Here is a 22,520-nt window from a genome sequence, read left to right as displayed (position 1 = left end):
TGGGAGTATGTTGCCCCCCAGCTATGTGCATTGGGTGGTATCCTTGCAAAATATTTAATAAAATAGATCATTCTAAAATAACTCACATACAATAAAAAAGTTTGTAAATAACTTGAAGTATATACTGTATAAACCCCAAAACAAAAATGAATAGTATTGCAGCTTACTGGTCTTTATATGTGGTGGATGCATTTTATTTTTTATTTTATTTTTTCTCTATTTTCACATAGTAATCCTGCCATTAACACACTTCCGGTCCTAGGGCGACAACTGTACTGAGCACCTTTGTCACCCTAGGACAGGGATAGGCAATCTTGGCCCTCCAGCTGTTTTGAAACTACAAGTCCCATGAAACATTACAAGACCCTAATAATCATAGGCATGACTCCTCGAGGCAGAGGCATGATGGGATTTGTAGTTTTGCCACAGCTGGAGGGCCATGGTTGCCTACCTCTGCCCTAGGACATGGAGATGTTTTGCAGTCCTGGAGCTAGCAGGGAAAAAAGAGAACACAGAAAGTTATCAGCTCACAAGGTTTCTGGTTAGATAAATAGACATTGTTTGCACTTGTTGGGCAGATATAACAAGCACATTCAATGGTTCATTTAACAGACCAAAAGGGAACAAATAAGAGAAATGTATTTTTAGTGTTTACATACACTTTAAATCCTTGCCTGCTTGCTTGTTCCAGGCCAGTGGGTATAGAAGAAAGTTAGTAGACCGGCATTGAAGAAAGCTAGTACAATATTAAATATTTCAGTTAGTTGGGCTTAATTTGTGCAATGATGACAAATCCCACCATGTCTGATGCTTATGAAAGGATCACAACATTCAGGATTACCCATGGGAGTAATAAAGAGCCCTTATAACTGTCAAATGTGCTTGAATTGCTTATGAAGATTTTCAAAATGGTGACCCTTTAACCACTTGCAGACCGGACCAATTTGCTGGTCAAAGACCAGACCCCTTTTTGCGATTCGGCACTGCGTCGCTTTAACTGACAATTGCGCGGTCGTACGACGTGGCTCCCAAACAAAATTGACGTCCTTTTTTTCCCACAAATAGAGCTTTCTTTTGGTGGTATTTGATCACCCCTGCGGTTTTTATTTTTTGCGCTATAACCAAAAATAGAGCGACAATTTTGAAAAAAACGCATTATTTTTTACTTTTTGTTATAATAAATATCCCCCAAAAATATATAAAAAAAACATTTTTTTCCCTCAGTTTAGGCCGATACGTATTCTTCTACATATTTTTGGTAAAAAAAAATCGCAATAAGCGATTATTGATTGGTTTGCGCAAAAGTTATAGCGTTTACAAAATAGGGATAGTTTTATAGCATTTTTATTAATAATTTTTTATTATTATTTTTTTTACTAGTAATGGCGGCGATCAGCGATTTTTTTTTTATTGTGACTGCGACATTGAGGGGGACCCATCGGACATTTTTGACACATTTTTGGGACCATTGTCATTTATACAGTAATCACTGCTATATAAATGCAGTGATTCCTGTGTAAATGACACTGGCAGTGAAAGGGTTAACCAGTGGGTGGCAGTGTAGAGGTTAAGTGTTCCTAGGGGTGTGTTACTAACTGTGGGGGGGTTGGGCTTTCATTTAGTGAACACTGATCTCTGCTCCAATCACATGGAGCAGAGATCAGCGTCACTAGTTGCTAGGCAGAATGGAGAAATGTTGTTTACACAGCATTTCCTCCATTCGGCCGCTCCGTGAGACGATCGCGGGGATGCCCGCGGCAATCGAGTCTGCGGGTCCCGCGACCGGACTCACGGGGTCCCGACCAGCGCGGGAGCGCGCCGCCGGCGGCGCGCTCCCGATGGCAGGGCGGCATTGAATATTGGACGTACCTGTACGCCAATATGCCTGCCCGTGCCATTCTGTCGACGTACATCATCGTGCGCTGGTCGGGAAGTGGTTAATCTTTTGAGTGATTTGCATGAGAAAGAGAAACAGGCTCCCATACCAGTTAAGGACAAATGCCTAGCTACATCTAATTCTCTGGGTTATAATTCCTGCCTAGGGCTAGCTGAAAGAAATTCAAAGAGCAGAGTTAAACAGAAAAGTACAGTAGCCCAAAGAGTAGCCAGATTTCAGATTTGGGTTTGTGAGTAGGGTGCAGCGTGGTGTATCGGTGAGCAGAGATCACACAGAGGCTGGGGTGGATGACAGCAGTGTATTCACAGAAGGTTCCAACAAAGTACAATCAGGCCCAGTGGGTCTGCACAGCTGTCTGGAGCCACTTCCGAAAAAATGTAGCAAAACTCTGTTAACTTCGAATAATGCTAACAGCTTCTGTAGGGATGTAGTCTGGTCAGGCCACACCCAAATGGGAGGCTACTTCAAGCAGAGGATAGGCATAGATCCTAAACTGTCCCTACTCCTTCAGAACCTCTCCATAACTCTCAACACTTTGTCTGACAGATGGGGAAATTGTCCTTACACTCAACACTCGCTAGAATAAGCATCGAACCCAGGAGCCAATGTCTTAACCACTTAAAGACCGGAAGGTTTTACCCCTTAATGACCAGGTCATTTTTTGTGATACGGCACTGCTTTATTTTAACCTACAATTGTGCTGACATGCGATGCTACCCAAAAAAAATGTATATTCTTTTTTTGCCCACAAATAGAGCTTTCTTTTGGTTGTATTTGATCACCTCTGCGTTTTTAATTTTTTGCGCTATAAACAAAAAAAGACTGACAATTTTGAAAAAAAAAACCAATATTTTTTACTTTTTGCTATAATACATATCCAAAACAAGTATGTAAAAAAAAAAAAGAATGTCTTCATCAGTTTAGACCAATATGTATCCTCCTACATATTTTTGGTAAAAATAAATAAATAAATCCCAATAAGCATATATTGAATGGTTTGAGCAAAAGTTATAGTGTCTACAAAATAGGGGATAGATTTAGGGACTTTTAATTGTTTTTATTGATAATGGCAGTGATCAGCAATTTTTAGCGGGACTGCGACATTGTGGCGGACATATCTGACCCTAAGTGCACTTTTAAGGGACCGGTGACACCAATACAGTGATCAGTGCTTAAAAACAAAAATGCACTGATCACTGTATAAATGACCTGGCTGGGAAGGGTTTAACACCAGGGGTGATCAAAAGCATTAAGTGTGTCCTAGGGAGGTGCTTTCTAACTGTGTTGGGAGTGGACTGACAAGGAATGCACAGAGATTGCTGTTCCTGATTACTAGGAACAGACGGTACTCCCCTGTCAGAACGGGGATCTACCTTGTTTACAGATCCCGGGAGCCAGTGTCTTAACCACTTAAGGACCAGATGGTTTAACCCCCTTAATGACCAGGTCATTTTTTGCGATCCCCATTCTGCCTTTCTGTGGAGCGATCATGGGTGGCTGGTGGACATCATGGCAGACGGACCTGCCCATCGGCTCCCACAGTATCTATTATACAAAATTACGTTTAGGTATGTCATTTCACGCAATAGAGCTGCCCAGCCACAGTATATGTGCAGTGGGCAATCCTTAAGTGGGTAAATAGACACTGCCCTGACTAAAGATGACCGGGTCAGTTAGGGCACCAGCATCCAATCAGCAGACTGCTCCCTTGATGACAGCAGGAAGTCAAAGAGGAATAAAGTTCCTCACCCATTTTCCCCATTCTGCATTGCCACTAGCCTGCCACCACTTACAGAAGCGAGTACACACTGCAGCTGCCTACAGGTTTACTGAAGCCATATAAAGGGATTTCCTACTGGCTGCTTCTAATTTTTGCACTTTGCTCTTTAAAACAGCTGATATCCATATATATGGGGACGTTTACATACTGTACATATTTGTGTTTCCAGTTATTTTACATAAAGGGAAAGAATGAGATTTGTAGCTTACTGGTCCTTTAAAGAAAGGATTAAGCCTGGTAAAGAAATAAAAATCGGTTGATGATATGGAAGAGCCAGGTGACTGGAACTAGAACCAAAGGGCAAGTTTTAGTACAGAGAATAGAGGGAAGAAGGATTAATAACGTGGAAAGGCACTCATTGGACATAGACTTAATGGGGCTCAAGTAGGCCTCTATGAATATGATTTACCTACTCGTGTTGGATTAAGAGGGGGGATATGTCTGACTGTAATGAAGTATGACAAGAAAACTGCTATCAACAGTGTGCAATAGAGGGGAAAACGAGAAACTAAGGGAAGGAAGCAAATTATTATAAATGGTGGTCTAAAAATGGGAAATCAAGCTTCCAGGTAGCCTAACACGTTTAAAAACCTTGTTATGCACATCTTATTACATGCTGTTACAGAGTCACCCTTTAGAACGTGTGCAGTCATTATAAAGTTGATGTGACCAGAGCAAATGTTTCGTTATAGTTACACAATCCAAAATAAGTTTTGGGATACTGACCAGGTTAAAGGAAAGTGTATATTTTCAGTAATTACTGTAAGTATTAAATGCTGCTAATCGAATATTTTGATTTTTAATTTTTTTTACATATTTATTTAATTGTTAATTGTGGCATTATTACAGCATCTTTTTTAAAAGACAAAAGGTGCATCTCTCTATATGTCAGACAGTATAATCTGCATGTTGAAGACCACTGTGCAAGAACATTAATTGTAGGAAAAAACACCTGGAAAGTAAATTGTATTCCAGGCTGTGAAGTTTGATTTTGCACAGTAACACTCCAACAGCTTTCAATAAATCTTAAGTACAATCATATCTTACATGGGAAGCTTAGCATGCATTTGTAATGAGAAAATATGGCAAATGACATGCAGTTAATTAAATACTAATTCAAAAGTCAACATGAAAAGAAGGTTTTTAAAAACATTCATTTGGATCTTATCTACACAATGGCACATCGCCTATACTGGGGTGAGTAATTTTCTGATAGAGGTAGAAGAAAAAATTCCAAATCCACAGTGCTGCATGATTGGAAGCAATACTGTACTGACCTCCTAGGTTCCTTTGGCAGCAGGTTCTGTAAAATGCTTGCAGAGTCTATGAACAATTAGATCCATTAGCAATGTAAAATATAAGGGTGTCAACAATCATTGTGTTTAGTAAATACAATGAGACTAAAGATTTTAAAGCAGAATGTTAGGCACATTTAAACATCCACTTATGTGTTCATTTAGAATTTTATTGTATTTACTGCAGTATCTGCATTTGTCTTTATTTTAGCTTCCCATAAATCCCAGAATATTAGAATTCCGTGTGGTAGTGGACAGGACAGCACTGTAAGCCAGGCAGGCCCTATTTGCATTGCACAATGCTGTCAGTCTAACACAGACAGCTGATAAGTTGAGAATGACTTGATGCTTCTTCACCCAGTCACAGCCTGGGGCAAGTCCATGACCATAGGCATGTGCACAGGGTTTTCCAAAGGTGCCTGGGCACATCCTAATCATCCCATATGCATTATCGCTCTGTGTGCCGGTGGGGAGATGGGAACGATCTCCCACAGAGCAGCTCTGCTTATAAGAAAGGTGTGGAAGCATTTCTCCTCCACTCTGAATCTGCAGGCAAGGAGATCGTGTTTCGGTGGGGCAGAGTACCACAAGGAAGACTGTATGTATGTATGTAGATAGATAGATAGATAGACAAGCAACAGGCTGCACACACTTATGTCCATGACCAAACTGTTTTACTTTAACTGCAGTGAACTGAAAAAGTGCGATCATGGACCATGGGTGTCCACAGAACCTTTTTCAGGGGGAGCATCATTTTTAGGTCACCCATAGATACTCCGCTCCTTTTTGACAATGTCATGAAGGGGAGGGGCTTAGTCATCATATAAAGCACAGGCATGCAAAGTTTTGAGAAACCTGATGCAAAATCTTAAAGTGGTTGTAAACCCTTACAAATCCCTTTGATCTACAGGTAAGCCTAGATTAAGGCTTACCTGTAGGTCCAAGGAATAGCTCCTAAACCTACACAGTTTAGGAGATATTTGCCAAAATACAGGCACCGCTGTCTACGGCGCATGCCCCGTAGACAGCGGTGTGCAGGTCCACTGAGCGCGCCGCTGTCAATGGTGATATGCCACGAGTGGCGGCTCCCATGCGCATGTACGGGAGTGACGTCATCGCGGCTTCGTCGAATGACAGCGGCGGAGCAGCGAGACCCACGCAGACCCACCGAGAAGATGGATGCTCCAGACTACAGGGGACTGCAGTGACATCGCTGGCTCCTGTGTCAGGTAAGTGACACATAACGGACTACTATGCGATGCATAGTAGTCTATTATGCTTTACCTTTGCAGGGAATCAAAGAGGAAGTAAACCCATCATCTTTAATAGGAGGATCAAGCTGCCATTGTCTAATTAGCAATTTCTAATCTGTTTTTGACCCTTACCCTGCCCCGCCCCGCCCCTAAACACGCCCTCGTAAATTATCTAATGAAATTACACTGTTAAATGTTGTATTCAGAATTAAATTCTCAAAATAAATATTAACAACAACTTTAACATTATTAGCATAAAGCATATCAGTGCCCATCAGTGCAGCCTATTAGTGCCCATCAGTACAGTCCCATCAGTGCAGCCTATCCGTGCCCATCAGTACAGCCTGATTAGCTGCCATCAGTGCAGCTTATCAGTTCACCTCATCAGTGGCCATCAGTTCTGCCTCATCAGTGGCTATCAGTGCAGCATATCAATGGCCATCAGAGAAGCATATCATTGCCCATTAGTGCAGCCTATCATTGTCCATTAATGCAGTATATCATTGCCCATCAATGCAGTATATCATTGCCCATCAATGCAGCCCATCATTGCCCATCAATGCAGCCCATCATTGCCCATCAATGCAGCCCATCATTGCCCATCAATGCAGCCCATCATTGCCCATCAATGCAGCCCATTATTGCCCATCAGTGCAGCATATCCTTGCCCATCAGTGCAGCATATCCTTGCCCATCAGTGCAGCATATCCTTGCCCATCAGTGCAGCATATCTTTGCATATCAGTGCAGTGTATCATTGCCCATCAGTGCAGCAAATCATTGTCCATACATGCAGCATATCATTGCCAATCAGTGCACCATATCATTATACAAAATATAAATATTAACTTTAACAATTTTAACCTAAAGCATATCAGTGCCCATCAGTTCAGTGTATTAGGGCCCATCACTGCAGCCTCATCAGTGCAGCCTGATCAGTGCCCATCAGTGCAGCTTGAGCAGCGGCCATCAATGCAGCTTATCAGTTCCACCTCATTAGTGGCAATCAGTGCAGCATATCAGTGGCCATCAGTGCAGTCTATCATTACCCATTAGTGCAGCCTAACATTGGTCATCAGTGCCACATATCAGTTCCCACCAGTGCAGTGTATCAGTGCCCATCCGTACAGTGTATTATTGCCCATCAGTGCAGCCTATCATTGCTCATCAGTGCAGCATATAATTGCTCATCAGTGCAGCATATAATTTCGTATCAGTGCCCACCAGTGCTGCATATCAGTGCCCACCAGTGCTGCATATCAGTGCCCATCAGTGCAGCATATCTTTGCGCATCGGTACAGCATATCATTGCTCATGCATGCAGCATATCAGTGCCCATCAGTTTATCCTATCAGTGGCCATCAGTGCAGCCCAGTATTGCCCATCAGTGCACTATATCATTACCCACCAATGCAGCCCATCATTGCCCATCAGTGCAGCATATCATCGTGCATCAGTTCAATGTATCATTGCCCATCAGTGCAGCATATCATTGGCCATCAGTGCAGCATACCAGCACCCATTAATGCAGCCTATCAGTGCCCAGCCATGCATCAAGGAGGAATCAAGAGGATCTGTTGGCTGCATGGCACAGTGCAGAGATCCCCCACTGAGACGTGGCTTGTATACGAATAGCCACCGCTGTAAAATGAAGTCCCGTCTCCTAGACCGGCTACTCTAATAGACAGCACACTGCTCCAATGCCAGTCCAGGAGGCAGGACTTTGACAGTGGCCAGCTATTCATATACATGCCGTGTCACAGTGGAAGATCCCCGCTCTGTGTCATCCAGTTGGCAGATGCTTCTGACAGTTTCTTGGCTGATTGCTTCTGGCAGAAGCGGTGCAGCCTTTTGTATAGGACATCAGAATGGCCCGGGGGGGCAAGGAGCTGATTCTGCCAGAATTGGTCAGCTATGAAACTGTCAGCAAGTCTGCCCCTGCTCCACACTCGCCCCCTGCTAATTTCCACTCCCCAAATGCGAGCAGGCGAGTGGAAATTTTGAGGGTTGCGTGTGCGGAAACTCTGCTCCGGGGGAGGGGGGGTGCCCATGTCATAGATCTGACTTTGGTGTTTGCCAAGGGTGAATGTATTTTAAGACTAGGTAAACAGATTTGCAGTATTTTGGCAGGTGAAACAGTACACATGTACAGTATATTTAAATTGTGTATTTAGCTTTGTCAACAGTTCTGCTGTATAAAAAAATAAAATAAATGTAACACTGTAGGTATTATGGAAGAATCTTCCAAACTAACAATCCCAAATCCTAGAACATTGCAGAGTATTGTTAAACATAAAGTCATCTTTATCACTGGGTATTAATAGCTAAGGCTGAACACTTTAGTTACACTCATTTCACTGTCATATTGCTGCATTGACAACTTGTATCCACTGATTTTAGCTCTGTATATTGAAAACTTGTAATTCTTATAATAAATATTTTATCTCCTCTTCTAGTGAACAGATATACATAGAGTAACACATCAGCTGTATTATGTCCCTCCGGGAGCTTAGTGGTGAGTCATTTCAGAGAGCAGAATGCACTGCCTACAGTATTTCAAAACACGCATCTACATACTGACGATAATAAGCATCCCAGAAGATTTGCACACTAGTCAACTGCAAATGAAAGGCCAAAAAAGTTTCTAGCACACTGGTCATTATATAAAAATATCTAGCTTAGTTGTGAAGCAGTACAAAGGAACAATAAAGATACAATGCAAGTTTTTCTATATAAACCTTGTTAAGGGAAACTAGTGTTTTTGCTGTATTTTTATAGATGTATAAATGTGCATGTGATCAGCTTAAAGCAAGTAACTCCAGAACGTAAAATCATGCACCTAGAGGATCCCTGCCCATACTTTAAAGCAATCCTGTCCGAGGTGGGTGAACTAGCATTCTAGGAAAGAGAATGCACCCTGTGTTAGCTACAAGTGAGATGTCTTCTGCCACAAGAGGACCATTCCTGTTGGTTTTCACTAAGATCTTATAAGGTTTAATTCTAATGCTGCTGCTTCTTCTGGAACTTGCAGACTTTGATCTCAAGTGTTTCACACAGGTTTGCTACCTACTGGTTTAAATATATGACTGCCCTTGACTGTTCCACAGGTGTGTGCCCTTGCCATCTAGTGGTTTTGGCTATTACCACTTACCGGAAACTTCCAGCTACACCTGTGGCTGGTTGGCTTGAGTACTAGTACAGTATATAAGGAAGTGAACAGGTTCAGGAACAAGACTGAGCACTTCTCTGAGAGGCTTTCTCCTAGGCTTCTGCTCCTATGATTAATTAATCCAATAATAACTTAGCTTGCTTTGGTTATGCCCCGTACACACGATCGGACCAGAGTCCGCTGGACAATTCAATTGTGTATGGGCTCCAGCAGACTTTTTCTTCCCAAAAGTCCAGCAGACTTTGAAAGAAGACTTGACTCGAAATTGTCCGCTGGACTCGGCTTTCGAGCAGACAATTTGCTCGTCTGTGTGCTAGTCCGCCGGACTTTCCAAATGAACGGACTTGCCCAAACACGGACTAAAGTCCATTCATTTTGAACGTGACTTCAGGTACGACGGGACTAGAGAAGGAAGTCAATGTCGCCACCTCCATTGACAAGATTGACACCTTGTGAGCCCCGTCGCCTGGTATGGGTTTTAAAAAGGTTTTGAAAAACGGCGTGGGGTCCCCCAAAAGTCCATACCAGACCCTTATCCGAGCACGCAGCCCGGCCAGTCAGGAAAGGGAGTGGGGACGAGTGAGTGCTCCCCCTCCTGAACCATACCAGGCAGCATGCCCTCAACATGGAGGATGGGTGCTTTGAGAAAGGGGGGCAACCTGCAGCCCCCCCACCCCAAAACACCTTGTCCCCATGTTGATGAGGAGAAGGGCCTCTTCCTCACAACCCTGGCCGTTGGTTGTCGGGGTCTGCGGGTGGGAGGCTTATTGGATCCCGGGAGCCCCCCACCCTATGTGAATGAGAATGGGGTACATCGTACCCCTACCCATTCACCTGGGGGTAAAGTGTCACTGCACAGGTTTTTAAAGTCATTTATTAGGCAGCTCCGAGCTTTCCGGTTCTTCCCATTGGGCTCCTCTGCTATCTTCTGCTCTTTTGCCGCTCTTTTGCTAGCGGAGGAGCTCGGCTTTCTCCTTTGTTGCCATCTTCTTCTTCTTCCTTCTTCCTCCTTCTTCTCTTCTTCCGATGGTGACACAATGCTCTCTCCAGCTGTAATGCCGTGGACACGGTACGCCGCGACTTATATAGGCATAAGGGGCGAGGTCACCGAGTGATGTCACACGGTGACCCCCCCCATTATGGTGTCATAGTCCCAGCATCCCCCCGGACTGTGACTTCATAATGGGTGGGGTCACATGTGACATCACCCGGTGACCCCACCCCTTATGCCTATATAAGTCACCACGTACCATGTCCCCAGCATTACAGCGGGAGAGAGCATCGTGTCAACATCGGAAGAACAGAAGAAGGAAGAAGAAGAAGAAGACAGTGACGGCGACGACAATGAAGGAGAAAGCCGGGCTCCTCCACTAGCAAAAGAGCGGCAAAAGAGCAGAAGATAGCGGAGGAGCCTGGCAAGAAGAACCAGAAAGCTCGGAGAAGTCGGAAGAAGACCCCCGGAGCTGCCTAATAAACTACTTTAAAAACTTGTGTAGTGTGTTTTTTTTTTTTATTGACACTTTTCCCCCCAGGTGAATGAGTAGGGGTATGATGTACCCCTACTCATTCACATAGGGTGGGGGGCTGGGATCTGGGGGCCCCCTTATTAAAGGGGGCTCCTGTATTCTGATAACCCCCGCCTGCAGACCCCGACAACCAGAGGCCAGGGTTGTCGGGAAGAGGCCCTTGTCCTCATAAACATGGGGACAGGGTGCTATGGGATGGGGGGCCGCTGGGCGCCCCCTTCCCCAAAACACCCACCCCCATGTTGAGGGCATGCGGCCTGTTATGGTTCAGGAGAGGGGGGGCGATCGCTCGTCTCCACCCCCTTTCCTGACCGGCCAGGCTGCGTGCACCGTTTTTTGGCGTAGGGGTTACCCTTAAAACCCATACCAGGCCAACAGGGCTCGCAAGGTGTCAATCTCGTCGATGGAGGTGGCGACATTGACTTTCTTCCCTAGTCCCGTTGTACCTGAAGTCACGTTCAAAATGAACAGACTTTAGTCCGTGTGTGGGCAAGTTCATTCATTTGGAAAGTCCAGCGAACCACCAAAAATCCAGCGGATTGTGCGCCAGGAAAAGTCAGTTCGTGTGTGGTCGTGTGTGTGCAAGTCCGCTCATTCGGAAAGTTGGTGGACCTCCACTGCAAAGTTCGGCGGATTGTCAGCCGGCCTAAATCCACCAGATAGTCCGATCATGTGTACGTGGCATTACTACAATTCCTAAGTGCCAATGACCTCTGCCAGGTAATGACAATCCCTGTTAAGCACCTGTATTGGCCTCTTTTCTTTTCTTGTCAAAAAGATTTTATTGAACATAAAGTAGAGTATTTGACAATAGGTTAAGTACATAATATATAACAGAAGTAATGAAGCTCAGAATTATATATTCAATACAATGTAAATGATATATTCAACTATAAGTACTACTATAACAATAACGCATATTAATGTTATGGTTTATTAGAGGAATTAGCTTCTGAAGTAGGAAAGAGCTTCAAAATCATAATAGGAGTATATAGAGAAGAAAGGAAAGATAGAAAGAGAAGAAACTAGGAAGGGAAGAAGAGAGGTCTGCAGGGTCGAGTCGAGGACCGCCATATCACTCATAATCCATATACTGTAATCGCTTACCCATCGGGTCAGCTACCATGGTAATAGAACTTCTTTGTTAAAATTTGATGGTAAATAATTTTTTATCCACGGATGCAATACTTTTTCAATTTTGATAAGCGTGTCAACTTCAAGAGCTGCCATTTTGGCTTGCGTCATAGTGTTGTTCATTCTATTCACCAACTCATCCACAATCAATGAAGGGGATTTCCAGGCTCTTGCAAGTGTTTGTTTTGCTGCGGTGAATAAATTAACAATTCATTTAAATTGGGTGTGTGTTAGAAAGTCTGGCTTTCGATTGATGAGTGCCATTGAGGGATCTGGGGTAATGGATATTCCTAACATTTTAGATGCTATAGTAAAGATCTCATTCCAATAAATTTGAGCTTAGGGACTTGACTGCCAAATGGGGAAATGTGAAACTTAGCGCATCCGCGGTAACAATCTGATGAGTAGTTTTACACATTTTGCTATTCTAGGTGGTACAGGGTACCATCTTATTAGTACTTTATAATTCGCCTCTACTGCTAATATATTGGGAGAGGCTGTTTTGGTTGTTAACCAGACTTGAATCCATTCTGTGGTTTCCAGTGTTTGTTATAAGTCCTTCTCCCATTTCTGGACATAACCTGGTTTTACTGTTTCAGGTTTAGCTAACAATTAATATAAGGTTGAGATTATGCCCCTAGCATGAGGGTCGTTTTTACAATATTTTTCAAAGTTAGTTAAATTAGTTAGTGAACTGTCTGTGGTTAAAAGAGGCATAACGAAATTTTTGATCTGGAGGTACCTAAATAGTTCTGATTGCGGTATTCCATAATTATCACAGAGGGTTGGGAAAGGGATAAATGGCGAGGAATTCACAAATTTGTGCATCTGCAGTATATCACTTCTAGCCCATGCTCTGAAAGATCTAGGAGATACCCATGCTGGGTAAAATGCAGGGTTTTTGTAAAAAGATAGTAGAGGATTATGTAATGATTGCAAGTGATTTCTGAATTTGTATATGTCCCATAGGGAAACAAAATGTTTTGTAATTGGATTACGCAACCCTCTACCAACTCTCGGTGAGAGCCAAATCAGGTTTTCCATTGACAAGGGATCACATTCAGCAGCTTCAATCGCTACCCATAGAGGGGATTCTTGTAGTGCATGATATTTAGTTAATAATGCTATATGTGCTGCTCTATAATAATATGTGAAATTAGGACAACCTAGACCTCCATTTAATTTAGGGAGGTAAAGTGTGTGTTGTTGTGTACGTGGTCTAGAAGAACCCCATATAAACGCATTTGCCTTTTTCTGTATAATTCTCAGGTAATAGTCAGGAATTGGAATTGGTAAGACTGTCATTTTTATTGTGTTGATCCTTCCGAACCATGATAAAGGAAGGTGGTTCCAAGATTTCAACATATATTTGTTATATTTTTTAACATTGGAGGGTAATTAGCTGAAAAAAGATCCAAGAGTGATGCAGTGAGGTGTATTCCTAGATATGGAATGGATTTATCTGCCCAGGTAAAGGGGGGACCTACCTTAGCTGAACTTAATTCTAATTTTGAAAGAGATACATTTAGTGCTACACATTTCTTGGGATTAATGAAAAGGCCAGGGAAGGTAGCAAAGTCATCAAGTACTGGCATTAGGTTAGGGCCTGATACTTGTGGCGATGAAAGAAATAGAAGGATATCATCTGTGAATAGACACATTTTGTGTTGAAATCCCCCTACTTCAATACCCATTATGGTGGGATCTGATCTGATACGTTGGGCAAGTGGTCCTATAAGAAGTGCAAATAACAGGGGTGAAAGCGGACACCCCTGCCTAGTGCCCTTTATAACCTGCATATTTAATATATGCTTTAGGTTTATTATATAGTGCCCTGATCCAGTTAATAAAATTTGGGCCGAAACCCCACTTCTGTAATGTGTAATGCAGGTAGGGCCAGAATATAGAATCAAAAGCCTTTTGAATATCAAGTGAGAGAAAGCAGGAGGGAATGTGACACGTTTTGGCAATTTGTGCTAAAAGAACTGCTCGGCATACATTATTGCCTGCTTGTCGTCTTGGCATGAAGCCAACTTGATCACGATTTATAAGTTTGCCAATGAATCTACTTAGACGAGATGCTAAGATCTTTGCAAGAATTTTGATATCAAGATTTAGCATTGATATAGGTCGGTAGTTAGTACAAGAAGTATCATCGGAATCAGATTTGGGAATCATACATATAATCGCCAATAAGGATTCTTGTCTAAGTGATTTATTTTCGAGTAAATCATTGAATGCCTCTGCCAATATAGGGGAAATAGAGCCTGAAAAGGTGCGGTAGTATAATGCAGAATAACCATCTGGTCCTGGTCTTTTATTAATTTTCAACTCTTTGATGACCTTTTCTACTTCCTCTGCCATGATAGGTATCTCAAGTTGTGTTTTTTGTGAAACAGTTAGTTCAGGCAGGTTAATTTGTGAGAAGAAGGAATCTGCTTTGTTTGAATTGAATGTATTTGATTCCGTGTATAGTGTATTTAAGTCAGAACGAAATTTGTAAACGATTTTAAGGGGGTTGCTTGTATATATGTTTTTAGATAGTTTTAATTTAATTGGTTTAAATTAGTTATTTGTTGATCTGAGTGCCCTCGCCAGGTATGTGCCTGTTTTGTTAGATTTCATGAAGAAAGCATGTCTGGAACGACACAGTAATTTATCACATGATTCTGTAAGAAAAAGATCATATTCCAGACGTGCCTTCTCTAAATTATTTTTAGTAGTTGGATTAGGATTGCTTTGGAAAGCTAAGAAAAGGGAGTTAAATTGTGTTTCTAATTTACGTGCAAGAATTCTGAATTCTGTATTCCATACTGCTGCTGAAGTGTTCCCCTCAAGACCGGTTTATGTGCTTCCCACAATGTTATTGGGGAGATTTCAGGGCTTTTGTTGAATGTTAAATATTCTTTCAGAGCATGTTCAATTTTGTAACAATATAAATATAAAGGGTTGTTAACTGGTTGCTGACCGCCGGCAGTCAAATGATGGCCAGGCGGCGCACCTACTGTGGCGGGAGGCTGTCATATGATGGTCTCCCATTTAAACAGGGAATGCGCGCGATCGTGCGCACGCATCCCTGTTTCTTCGGTGGCGGCGTGTCACGGAGACACCGCTCGTTCAGATGGTCACACCCCGACTGTGCACGGCGCATGCGAGAGCGCTGCGTGTGCACGTCGGCGGCAGCGCGTTCCCCGGGAAAATTGGCCGGCTGTGTACCCACGTGATCGGCTGTGATCCTTTCACAGCCGATCACTAAAATGTGAACAAACCGCGGTAACGAGATGTTACCGGATTGTTCTCCTCCTCACGCACCGATCGTGTGTGAGGAGGAGATTGCGGTAACATCTCATTACTGCCTAGTGTACACCAATCACACTGATTGCCCCCCCAATAAAGAGGACCTGTCACCACCCCTCATAGTACCTGTCAATCACAGTCCATCAGAGTACCTGTCACAGTCCATCAGAGTATTTGAGTACCTGTCACAGTCCATCTGAGTACCCGAGTACCTGTCACAGTTCATCTGAGTACCTGTCCCAGCCCATCAGAGTACCCGAGTACCTGTCACGGCCCATCAGAGTACCCGAGTACCTGTCACGGCCCATCAGAGTACCCGAGTACCTGTCACGGCCCATCAGAGTACCCGAGTAAATGTCACGGCACATCAGAGTACCCGAGTACCTGTCACGGTCCATCAGGGTACCCGAGTACCTGTCACGGTCCATCAGAGTACCCGAGTACCTGTCACGGTCCATCATGGTACCCGAGTACCTGTCACGGTCCATCAGAGTACCCGAGTACCTGTCACGGTCCATCATGGTACCCGAGTACCTGTCACGGTCCATCATGGTACCCGAGTACCTGTCACGGTCCATCAGAGTATCCGAGTACCTGTCACAGCCCATCAGGGTACCTGCCACGGTTCATCCGAGTACCCGAGTACCTGTCGCAGCCCATCTGAGTACCTGAGTACCTGTCACAGTTCATCTGAGTACCTGAGTACCTGTCCCAGTCCATCTGAGTACCCGTCACAGTTCATCTGAGTGCCTGTCACAGTTCATCTTAGTAACCGAGTACCTGTCACAGTCCATATGAGTACTTGTCACCGCCCTTCAGAGTACCCAAATACCAGTCACCAAGCCATCAGCGTACCTGTCACCAGGCCATCAGAGTACCCGAGTACCTGTCACCAGGCCATCAGAGTACCCGAGTACCTGTCACCAGACCATCAGAGTACCCGAGTACCTCTCACCAGGCCATCAGAGTACCCGAGTACCTGTCACCAGGCCATCAGAATACCCCAGTACCTATTTACATCCCATGTCTCATAGAATATACGTTGGGGTGTTTGCTTTCCAAAATAGGTTCATTTTGTGGGTAATTTCACTGTCCTGGTGGTCCAGGACCTTCAAAAGTGTGATAGGTAGGAATTAAATGAGATGTGTCATTTATGCTCCTAGAATGCCTGAACGCACTACTTCAATGTTCGGCCTCTCTATGTGGCCAGGCTGTGTAATAGTCCTACATATGTGGTATCGCCATACTCGGGAGGAGTAGCAGAATGTGTTTGGGGTGTAATTTTTGCTATATACATGCCATGTATTAGAAATATCTTATAAATTGACAATTTTGTGTAAAAAAATAAATAAAAAATATGCGTTTACATTTTTTTCCACATATTCCAAAAACTTCTGGAAAAAAATTAACTGTTCAAAAGACTCATTATGCCTCACAGATTATGTGTTTGCTTTCCAAAATGGGGTAATTTTATGGGAAATTCCATTGTCCTGGTACTCCAGGGCCTTCAAAAGTGTAATAGGTGGTTGAGAAATGAGATGCGTAATTTTTGCTCGTAGAACGTCTGAAGGTACTACATTAATGTTGGTGCTCCGTATGTGGCCAGGCTGTGTAAAAGTCTCACACATGTGGTATCGCCGTACTCGGGAAGAGTAGCAGAATGTATTTTGGGGTGTAATTTGTTGTATGCATATGCTGTGTGTGAGAAATAACCTGATAATATGACAATTTTGTAAAAAAATTATAATAATAAAAAAAATCTTAATTTTGCAAAGAATTGTGAGAAAAAATTACAACTTAAAAAAACTCACCATGCTACTTACTTAATACCTTGGAATGAAAAAAAGGGTCATTTGGGGGTATTTGTACTTTACTGACTTGTTAGTGTCTCAATAAATGAAATACACCTGATGTACTGAAGGCCTGATCAGATGTGATCAATTTTCAGCGATTGGCACCATAGTTTGTAGACTCTAACTTTCACAAAGACCAAGTCATATAAACTAATGTGGGTTATTTTTACCAAAGATATGTAGCAGTATAAATTTTGGCCAAAATGTATGAAGAGAAATTACTAATGGAATCCCCACATACAATGATTGCTCCCAGTCTATGTGCATTAACTACTTGTAATAGATGTGTCAAGAATGGAATTGGCTGTTTGTTAGGTGCATAATAAGAAACCACAGTTACTTCTGTCCAAAATGTGTCCCGTAAGGATTAGATATCTTCCTTTCCGGATCCTTAATTTCCGAATATATTGTGAATGGAGTGGACTGGTGGAAAGCCACAGGAGTTCCACGTTGTTTAGTATTGGCTGAGGCAGTGAATATTTGTGAATAGGATGAACTAAAAAATGTAGGCGTTGATTTTACTGTAAAATGAGTCTCTTGCAGGCACACAATGTGCGCATTTTTTGCTTGGAATGACCTAAACCCTTAAGTGCGTTTCTGTGGTACATTGAGTCCCTGTACATTCAGGGATAAAATGTTTAAGGGGGCCATGGTAGCTGAATCAATAGGCAGCACTCACCCGTTGTTCCGACCTGATGATTTCTCGACTCAACCCATATGGACTTAAAAAGGGAAAAAAGAAAGAAAAGTACAGTGTTATCTAGATTAGGAAAGAAGAAAAAGACAGATACGTTTACATTACCTAAGCTTAATAATATAATATGAACGTATTCAAAATGTACCCTTGGTGAAGGGTAAAACCACCCAACAGGGGACAAGAGGCCCTTGTCGAGTCCCCCCATATTAAGGGAGGGGATCTGAGGAAGACTAGGTGAGGCACACGGAACTTCTGTGAATAGAACTGCTTTGTTAAACAAGAAATAAAAAAAAAACTTTCTTGATCATACATCATGGGACACAGGAGCTTCATTACATAGGTGGTTATATAGGCACCTCTGGTGATTGGATACTGGTTAACCCCAATTAAGGAGAATTCCTCCCCTATATAACCCCTCCCATATGGGAGGCACCTCAGTTTTTTCGCCAGTGTCTATGGTGGTTGATCACGTAAAACTTTAGCTCTGTGCAGGTCCCTGCGGGGGCCTAAGGGCTACAACAAACCGGATCCATACCTTGGGCCAATATTTGACTCCCAAGATGGTATGGTACTCGGGCCTCGTCAGCCGAAGAAACGAGGTTTGGCCTGTAAGTCCTCTTCTATTGGAAGACTTGGCTCTGGGAAAACCAGACTTGGTGTACTGTTTATACAGAGCGCACGAAAGTTTCTGGCAGAGTCTTTTACATGGTCCAGGTAGGGGGCTCTTCCGAGAAAGAGCCCCAGATAAACCTGAAGGTTGGCTAACACTGCCCGCCGTGATGGGTGAAGGCTGGAATTTGTCTGTTTCAGCAATTCCTGCGGCGAGGACAGGTAAGGGAAGTTAATCCTATATATATAATTATGATGGATTTCTTCATTTGGAGTAGTTGTATGTCTTGCCTGGTTTCCACCACTAGAGGGAGTAAGAGCAGCCTGATGCATACTTACATGCCTTTCAGTACACACGCTCAGTGAAGCCTGGTTCTCCAGCTGTCTCACGTCTCCACTGCAGTCCCTGCCACATCAAGGTAAAACAGGGGTCCCGCATAGTCTGGGGGTCCCACGCAGCTCCAGTGGAGTTCTCCTTTCCCCCCTGGATCCCGCGGTCCTCGTGCACGCGCGCCAGGCGCGTTCCTGGCCTAATGGAGGAGGGGGGAGTGTGGTTGTGAGCCGTGCATGTCAGTGTGCACGGCGCTGTACTGTGCAGGCGCCAGGCGGCAGATTTAAAAAGTCCAGAGCGTCAGGGGACTGTAAGTGAGAGACACAGGAGCTGTGGGCAGTAAGCATCCGAGGGGATTGGATCCAGGCAAACCTTAGACACCTACTCAGCATCAGGTTGTGCAGTTTAAGCATATATATTTATTGTGAGACTTTAAGCACAACAGTAATTGCACTTGTACTAGTACCTCTGCTTTGTAGCTTAGGACTATGTCTCCTCGTAAGAGGGTCTCAGGGGGAGGTAGCAAAGGCACTGGTAAATCACCGCCTAGGTCCAGGGGTTCTAAAAGTGCCTGTAAGTTACCATCCCCCCCTGCAAGACTGGAGCCAGCCTCTCAAGACGAGTCAGTGCCCCTGTCAGGTTTTGCAGCCTCTCCTAATGTCCCAGCCCCGGTTTATGTCACTGAGGACTCCCTTAGGGCTACATTGGAGGGTTTTGAAGGGAGAATACTGGATTTTATGTCTGCTTCCCTGAAAGATAGCAGGAAAAGGGGTAGATCCCCTCCCTCTGCTGAAATTCCTCTCTCAGATGATTCTTCTGAAAATGAGGAGAGATCCCTGTCTTGGGACAGGGATCAGGAGCAGTCGGATGATTCAGAGGAAGAAGACAGAGTCCCCTCCTCCCAGGCGCTCAGAAAACAGGTGCAGTATTATACTGTATTGGTGCGTACCACATTCAGAATGCCTGCTGCTGAAGTCGCTATGTCCTCTGTTTCTTCCCTGGGAGTCAGGAAAGCCCCACAGACAGCCTATTCCTTTCCAATTCATCCCTTAATGGATGAATTGTTGTATGAGGATTGGGGACATCCCGATAAACTGTTTGCTCCTCCTAAAAGGTTTTCTATGTATTATCCTCTGGAGGAAAGTTTCACCAAGAAGTGTGGGGTCCCTTCTGTTGATGTGGCTGTTTCTTGCGTGAATAAAAACCTGACTTGTCCTTTGGATAATGCGCAGGTATTTAAAGATCCAACTGATAAGAAGCTGGAAACCTTATTAAAAGCCTCCTTTTCCATGGCTAGCACTGTAGTGCAACCTACAGTCGCAGCCGTGGGGTTGTGCCAGTTCCTCAAGGAACAGGTTAAGCAGATGCTTGGGCTCCTTCCCAGCGAGGAAGTAGAGAAGTATGCAGAGATGCCTCATATTCTGTGTTTCATGATTGATGCGATTTTGGATTCTGTCCAACAAGCATCACGTTTGTCCCTCATGTTAGTACACATGCGAAGGGCCCTATGGCTAAAGAATTGGGCAACTGAGCTGTCATGCAAAAAGCATTTGATTGGGTTCCCGTTTTTAAAGGGGAACGTTTGTTTGGAGAAGAATTGGATAAATTCGTCCAAAAAATTTCAGGGGGTAAATCTACTCTCCTTCCAGTCAAAATGAGCAAGCGTCCTTCATTCAGGCGTGCTCTCTCTCCTGGAGCATCAAGCTCTAAGCAGTGGCGACGGCCTTCTCAACCCTCCTCTACAGGAAAGGCTCAGGGCCGGGCCCAGGGACAGAAAAAGACTTGGGGGGCGAAAGCCTGCCAAGCAGGGCCCAAAAGCTTCCTTGTGAAGGGGCGCCCCCGCTCGGCCGAGTGGGGGGAAGGCTCCTGCAGTTTGCAGGAGCCTGGTGGGAAGAGATCCGGGACAAGTGGGTGATCTCTTCGGTATCTCCGGGCTACAGGCTAGAGTTTCAGGAGATTCAACCTTCTCGCTTTCTAAGGTCAAGGATCCCCAGGGATCCAGTAAAGCAAAAACCGCTATTTCTGGCCTTAGATCACTTACTATCCCAGGGGGTGATAGTAGAAATGAACCGAAAAGAACAGGGTTCAGGGTTTTACTCAAATCTCTTCACCGTTCCAAAGCCAAATGGAAGTGTCGACCTATCCTAGATCTGGAGGATCTGAACCGTTTTTTACGCATCTGGTCCTTCCGAATGCAGTCAATCCACACTGTGATCTCCTCCCTGCAAGGGGGAGAGTTTATGGCATCAATAGATATCAAGGATGCATATCTCCATGTGCCAATTTTTCCCGCACACCAGAAATGTCTAAGGTTCGCGGTAGAGCGGCGCCATTTTCAATTTGTGGCCTTGCCGTTCGGGCTTGCTACGGCCCCTCGAGTCTTCACAAAGATTCTGGACCCTCTCTTGGCAAACCTAAGAGCTCAGTGTATAGCTGTCATGGCTTATCTAGACGATTTGCTTCTCATGGAGAAAACAGTAGCGTTCCTGAACCACAGCGTCACCAGAACGCTAGAACCCCTGGAAGGCCTAGGTTGGATCATAAACCTAGAAAAGTCGTCCCTACAGCCTGCCATCAGGTTGGAATACCTGGGTATGATCATCGACACCGCTCAGGGCAAGGTGTTTCTTCCAAGACCAAAGGCCTTGGCCATTGGGGATCTGGTGTGCCTAATTCTGGGCAGAAGATCTTCCCCCATTCGGTTGTGCATGAGACTGTTAGGGAAAATGGTCGCCTCCTTCGAGGCCGTCCCATTCGCCCAGTTCCACTCAAGGCCTCTGCAAAGATGCATCCTTGCGGCTTGGAACAGGAAGCCCCAATCCTTGGATCTTCCTATGCGTCTATCCCCAGGGACACGCAGGAGTCTCATCTGGTGGTTACAAACCAAGAATTTGCTGAAGGGCAAAACTTTTCTTCCTCTTCCATGGAAGATTATCATAACAGATGCCAGCCTGACAGACTGGGGAGCAGTGTTGGAGGAGACGTGCTCGCAGGGGAAATGGTCTGCGATCGAGAAGCTATTGCCCATAAATGTCCTGGAAATCTGGGCAATTTATATGGCTCTCAAAAAGTGGTCTTACAGACTACGAGGTCTCCCTGTTCGGGTTTAGTCTGACAATGCCACAGCAGTGGCCTATATCAATCACCAGGGCGGTACCAGGAGTCTGGTGGCCCAAAAAGAGGTGAAGCGCATACTTGTCTGGGCAGAAAAGCATGTTCCGTGTCTTTCTGCAGTCTTCATTCCAGGAGTGGAAAATTGGCAGGCGGATTTTCTGAGCCGCCAGCAGTTGTGCCCAGGAGAATGGGCTCTGCACCCCGACGTGTTTCGGAACATATTTCACAGGTGGGGTACTCCAGACATAGATCTGTTTGCATCCAGGTTCAACAGGAAACTGGACAATTTTGTGTCAAGGACAAGAGATACACTTGCTCATGGGTCAGATGCTCTGACAGTTCCCTGGGATCAGTACAATCTGATCTATGCCTTCCCCCCGAGTCCGCTTCTGTTGCAGTTCCTGGGAAGAGTCAAGAGGGAGACAAAATCGGTCCTTTTGGTGGCCCCGGCTTGGTCCAGGCGACCGTGGTACGCAGAGATCATGAAGTTGGCAGTAGGCAGGCCATGGATCCTCCCTCTCCAGCCAGATCTGCTCTCACAGGGTCCAATTTACCATCCTGCTTTA

The sequence above is a fragment of the Lithobates pipiens genome, unplaced genomic scaffold (genome assembly GCF_037356315.1).
Source record: "Lithobates pipiens isolate NorthernLeopardFrog02 unplaced genomic scaffold, aLitPip1_a1.2 Scaffold_19, whole genome shotgun sequence".
Classification (NCBI taxonomy): Eukaryota; Metazoa; Chordata; class Amphibia; order Anura; family Ranidae; genus Lithobates; species Lithobates pipiens.
The sequence above is the reverse complement of the archived record's forward strand: the minus strand, read 5'-3'. Positions refer to the sequence as shown.